This window comes from Homalodisca vitripennis, unplaced genomic scaffold, assembly GCF_021130785.1.
Source record: "Homalodisca vitripennis isolate AUS2020 unplaced genomic scaffold, UT_GWSS_2.1 ScUCBcl_113;HRSCAF=1223, whole genome shotgun sequence".
In the NCBI taxonomy this organism is placed as follows: Eukaryota; Metazoa; Arthropoda; class Insecta; order Hemiptera; family Cicadellidae; genus Homalodisca; species Homalodisca vitripennis.
In genome coordinates, this window is record NW_025776245.1 from 169,401 (window position 1) to 176,176 (window position 6,776).

Sequence of the window (6,776 nt, forward strand, 5' to 3'; positions counted from 1 at the left end):
AGGATTTAACTCTTCATATCTATAGCACAACTCTTAAATGTAGCTGTTAACGAGGTTTATCTGCTGGTTTACTGGATGGTGTTTAGGCAGGTCGTGTCTGTGTGGGACAGTAGCTAGAATAACGGAAAAAAAACGGACTCTGGCCGATCCGATGCGGGTGGAAATGCACCGTTTAAGGTCCCGGAAGAGGTTTTCGGACTCTCCTTCAGCTATGTCATGGTGCCGCCCAGCAGGACATAGCAGCTCCCTGGTGGCGGTGGGGCCCCGGAAGTAACGGCGAGTAGCTTGGCCCCAGGCTTGCAGAATCAAGTCACCGCCGTCGTCCTCCTCACTCGTTGTTGTACTAGGGAGGTCAGGCCACGTGCGTGGCTGTCACCTTCGATTGTCACTGATCTGAAGTTTAGATTTGTAGTTTTGTTGGATTGGTTTTCCAACACATGGGACTTTTTAGTTTCCTTTCATTCGCGAGTTTTGTTTTTATGTGATTCTTTCTTTTCTTTTGAGTTTTGATATTGTTTTTAGTTTTATTAATACTATTAAATTTATTGTTAATTTTGAAGATTATTTGTGTTGTATTTCTCCACAGTATTCTCCTTTGAACCGTCACAGGACATCTTCTCGGTCCTCAGTGCAGCAGCTTCCGCTTCAAGGACTTCAATAGTTGTCACCAAGTCACCAAACCAAGTCACGAAGCGAAGTGCAACGTTCGTCCAAAGAGCAATCGGTCGACGATTCGTACTGAGTGGCCTGGTCACGTGTCACAACACAGGACGTAACCACGTTCCGAGTAGACATATGTGCGTGAACTGGATTAATCTTGTATCCGATTCTATCGAGTGGTCTAAGATGCACCTTATTTGTTCTTTGATCGCTGCGAGTTCTTCTTTGAACCTTGAATTATCGATATCCAGTGCAGCTGCAGACGGATATGCAGGAGCAGGTGGGGAGTTGACAGTCCCGAGAGAAGATGTGGTGGGTGTGGGTGTCGAACAGTGCGGTGTCGAAGATGTTGGGTCAGCCGCCGGAGACGCAGACGGTGCTGGGGTGTTGCGCTGTGGAGAGGACAGGCTCCTCATGGTAACAGGATGTGGTCCTGTATGTTTGGCGTTAATAGCCAATAAGTTCATTTTATTTTCATCTGTCTTCACTCTTTTACCACAAGTTTTGCCCAAACATCGCCAAACAAAATCACCACTTTTTACAGAATAACTTTCTGTATTTATGGTTATTATATGGGGCTTGCCGGTTTTAGATGTTTCAATGGAAACCATTGTCTCGAGTTTTGTCAGTATCGTAAAAAAATAAATTAAAATAGTGCAGAAAATAAATTAAAATAGTGCAGAAATAATATTAAATAAAATTATTGGTATCTGATATAGATATGCAATAAGGTGCTAAATGTTGATGCCAATAGCTTTATTCCGTATTATAGCCCTAATAAGATTAAAATATTGTCTTGAATCCACAAGTAATGGCAGTCAATAGAATAAATAAATAGTTGAAATGGATAATAAATAGTAAACAAATTAAAAGTATTATTTAATAGTTTAAAACGACATAGAATAGTTTAAAATCACATAAAATAGTTTAAAACAATTAAATTAATTATTTCCACGCAGCAAAAATGTAGCGCAGTGAGCGGGAATCGATCTATCGTCTTGTCCGTGTACAATCCGCACCGCTGTCACTGAGCTACGGCTGATAAGAGTGACGCTTGCAGCGTACTGGTATATGACTCGCACGAAATTAGGACGAGTGAATAGGCACGTGTGATTAACTCCAGATTTTGCCTGTTTGTTAGTCAGAGTGAGGTTATAATGTAGTTTCATGTGCCTTACTCACTTGAATGTCCAATGCCATAAGAATTCAATTTATAATAAAAGTCACAGTTAATAAATGTAAATTTCTGACCCGGGTTCATGTAGCCCCATTTTCAGGTTGTGCACTTTTACAAACTCATAATATTTAACGTGTTAAGTAAATAACTAACAACATTCACATACATTTATTATCTTTAGAAATACACTAGAAAAAAAAACTGTCTTTACCTTAAATAGATCAGTTGCATACAGGCACGCACAGATAGATGTTTGCAGAACACTAATCCAACTGTTTATTCTGCTAGTCAACATACATCAGGCTCTCCCTAGTGCTACTACCTGTCTGGGAATAGGTCAATTACGTCCTTGCGTTGCGTTACGCAGAACCTAGGCTGAGTTGAAACAGGTTTTTCTATGCAGCTCAAGTAGCCCCTAAAGGCTAAAGTAGCCCCGGTTTACGGTACAGGTGACTGTACCATTGATTCTACTGGACTACGTATTCGCGTTTGAGTGGCCTGAGGCTCTGACGGCCGAGGACCTCGCCCACAAGCAATAGACGCGAACAATCTGTTAAACTCATTGGCGATCTCAGCTTCATCCTGTACCAAGGTATCTTCAATTTTGATTTGATCTGTTTTTGAGATTTGTTTATATTGTTAATATGTCCCAAACGATCTTGGAAACATTTTTAGAAAAAAGACGTTTTTTAGACATATGATTTCGAAGCTTGGATCATTTTTCGGTAATTTTTGAAATTTTAATTTGAATCTTATCTATAAATTTCTTATCTATCTTTTGAAATCAATATTCCTTTCGTGATCCATGTATTTCTTGTTTTTATTTCATATCTTAATTGTTTTTGTTAGACAGCATAAATTTAAATGAAAATTTACACAATTATTGAATGCCTGGAACTGCTTTTCTACCGTTTGGCTTGAATGTAGAAAATGTCATTGTTCATTAAAAAGAGAGGCATTTAGAAGTGCAATGTTGCTATCCCTTATGTCTCTTTTTGTATTAATTTTGGGTTATACTACATCTAGTACTATAAAAGTGAAAACACGTAAAACGTGAATATTATTTATTTTTGAACATACTAAACTGTTTATAATGTGGACATTTAGGAAGGATATTATTTAATTATTCTTTTTAGGAAATTAGTTGTATATAAACAGTGTTTAATATGTTCTAGATATTATAAGAAACAACTACAACTTTATGTCATATTCCAGAGTACGTTGCAAAACATGATTATTTTTCTTTAAAGAGATGAGCTCTCACTACAAACTATAGGGTACTGTTACATGTGACAAAAAGAACAACAAAGTAAGTGCATGGAATCTTATATCTCTTTTAGTTTGCCATCCATTCCTCTGTTCGTTTGTACTTTATAGAAAATCATATTAACAACTAATCAACCAACATTAACTTTAAGTTTTTAATATAAATAACTTGTCAACTGTTTTTTATTCCGTTACTGAAGTGATATTTTACCGTGAGGAAACTTGCGATGGGGCATGTATGATCGGCCAAAGCTTTCAATATGTCGGTTATTAGCTATCCGAATTTACTTATACATTTCAAGGAAATTGTTATTTCTGTCACGTCTGTCAGAGTTTATCGTAACATTTTAAAATTTAGTCTGCTCATTCGACGGAATGTATTTTATTAATCACCCCCCAACAACATAACGAAAATTTACTTAAAGTATATTGAGTAGTTTTTAAAATATATTATAAATAAAGAACACATACATGCAGACGGTAAATTAAAAGAGATAGGCTATTGCTTGCGTTTAGTTTTAATTCCCTTTTGGACCTTAGTATAGAATCCTAATTATTCTGCAACTATCTAATTATTACTGATTTAATATTTACTTGATTGATGCTATGTTTTTCATGTTATATCAGTATACTCATTATAGTTCCAAAATTTAGTATGAAAAAGTAAGGGGGGGTCAAAAATGTGTAACAAGTCTATACTGACATCTGGTCTAGTCAATCATAATACAATTCCCAACTTCCATACAAGCTAGACCATTCATTTTTTGTAATAGACCTTTCGTCAAGTGATTATAGCTGGTTTTTTTCTTGTTGCCAACGCAATTTTAGTTGCTACCAAAATCTACATTAATAGATAGATGATATTTAATGATTATACAGGTTTCATAATGATTTGAACTTTGGGTAAAAATTGACGTGGTTAAATAAATAATAAAACTAACAATATTTTCATGTTCACGAGTACAGAAAAATGAGGTTAAATTGTTCCTTGGTAGCGGTATTTACAAGGTGAAAGGCCTTTATTTTTGTTGTGCAGTAATTGACTGCTGAGTAAACAATTACACCATTGAATTTGATATTAATTTGTCGACCGTTGCCAAGAAAGAGCCTACACAAGCATTACTTGGACTGTAGAGTTGTGAGAGAGAGCTGACTGCCGCCAGTAAGAGGATTGTACTGTTGTAGTGTTGACTCCGCGGTTACTCAATCCTATTAGTCAACCCGCAGTGATACTCCTCATCCCTCCTACAATTCACATGCAAAATGGTAATCTTGTTTATGTGTGGTCTCTAACGCTGTAATACCCGTTTTAGTTGGTGTTCAACACTCCATATAAACAGCGAGATTACCGTCTCCTTAACCTGATGTTATCATCTTTATGCAATTCGGAGAATCTTTTTGGAAAGCTTGTTTTATTTTAATTTAAAAATAATCGAAATAAAAATATTTCAGTGGTATATATCTTGTTGACTGCAAAGTGTTCATTACAACACTAAGTTAACAACAAGAGTTAGTTCATTGCCATTGAAATTAAAATATGTTTAATGTAAATTATGTTTAGTATTTTGATTTATTTGTTTTTTCCTGTTACTACACGACAAAATGTAATAATACTTTATTACATTTTGTCGGATAAATAACCATAAATTGTAATATTAGTTATAAAATTACTAAGCAATTTTGAATTAGAATAGAATAGTTATTCATCTTGTTTATTAAATTATCATATTTTTGAACTTAAATAGACACATGTGTTATTTTCCAAATCGTACTAACTCCATTCATCCAAATTTTACAGAAAATAAGAAAAATTATCGTAAGTTTATTGTTCAAGATAATTTTTAGGTTTATGCATAATTTTAAGGCCATTAGTTTCTTGAATTTATTGATATTTAATAAATCATTATGTTCTTCATTACCAATTTTTTTAAATATATAAAAAACTGCGATAATACTTTTTGGAAATAAATTTGGTACGTAGTACTTTTTGGAAACATACTATGTGGAATTAGGACTTTTTGGAACAATACATTCAATTCATACAAAGAATTATTTTTATTAGTCACAACTTAAGTTGGCCTGTCACTTAGCAATTTTACAAAAGGTCTTCGTTAGCAACAACAATGCCTTGGTCTTCAAGTTCGTCTTCTGTTGGATTTTCAAAAGCCTTCTTGTAAAAATCAATACTCTGCCACTCTCGACTTAATGCACTTAGAAGGTTTTTAACATCTCTTACTCTAGGGAAGTTATAGCATGACCGGTGGGATGCGCGTGAGGAGTGGAGGAGTTGAGCGCGTCGGGGCACAATCTAACGTAGGGGAGTGAATACGGTGCTACTAACCCTACTGAGAGTTTTCGGCTCACGGCTCATAGTGGTGGCGGGAGCCGAATATTGTAGTGTTTGCCAACATTTCTAGAACCTTATGTTCTTACCACGGTGGTATTTTATGATGAGCAATTTAGTATAGGAGACCTTGAGAATATTTGAACATTTCTAGACTCTTTTGAAGTTACGGCGACGGACTTTTATGATGGGGAATTCAATACAGGAAATCTTGGAAATATTGGGACCGGATGTACGTGATCTTAACAATAACTATGTTCTGCCGAAATTGTGTTCATAGCTCACCCTTCTTAATGAGTTCGCAGTAGAGATACCTGGTGGTAAGAAAGGGTTCTCATAAATTGGGAAAGGGTATGAATTTATATTATTCTTGATCTCCAACGACGACAACAGTTCAGAATTGTAATTGTTACGCTTTGTTAGCCATTAAAATTCAATTTATCATATACTAACCGTGTAAGCTTCAGGATTTACGATAGTAGATACAATTATACACTACAAAATTGTCAACTGACATAGCCTAGCTGGTAATTTAAAAATTAATATAAAAATGGTTAAACTAATTTGTCAATATACACAGTAGAATAAAAAAAAACTCAGTTTTATCTACCAACTTGTATCAAGTTAATTTAATGATGTATACTTAAAATAACAATAACGCCAAAGATCCACACGCAATAGTTAACATAACAAAACCCCGTTGTCGATGAAAATTATTTATTGTTCTTCGAACTACACCCAAATCAAAATTGTCCAGATTACTTTTAGTATGTTTGCGTTTTCTTACTTTGTTGGGCGTACTAAAAGAATTGCCAATTGGACTTATTTTTTTTTCTCCTTCAAAATTCGTCTCAGCGCACTTTCAAAAATTCCAGTTGCCTCTACGACACGCTGTTGAACTTTCTTCAAATTTATAAGTGTGTTGGTTTCTGCTTCCCGTTTCATAAAATGGGAAGCACTTCTCTTGCTTGGCCGTGTATAACCTTTCTACCTCCAATTTTAATTTTTACATTATGATCCATCTCAAACTCTTTACTTAAAAACGTAGTGAGCACAACGCAATTAATTCACAAATTGTATTACAACTCGTGAATTGGCACAAGCGAATGTTTTTTGGGCGGCACGTATAGAAGACTGGAGACCGAAGTTCACAAGGCTAAATACGGCAACAGACTGAGCCGCTCCACCCCCCACCACTTTAGTTCCGTCTTTGCCTACGGCGCATCTCGAAGTCACCGGTCATGCTATAAATTCTCTACTATACTTTGACTTGTGTTATACGGCTGGCCTTGCGTTGTTGGCGAAGATTCAAAATTTCAGAATAAAATT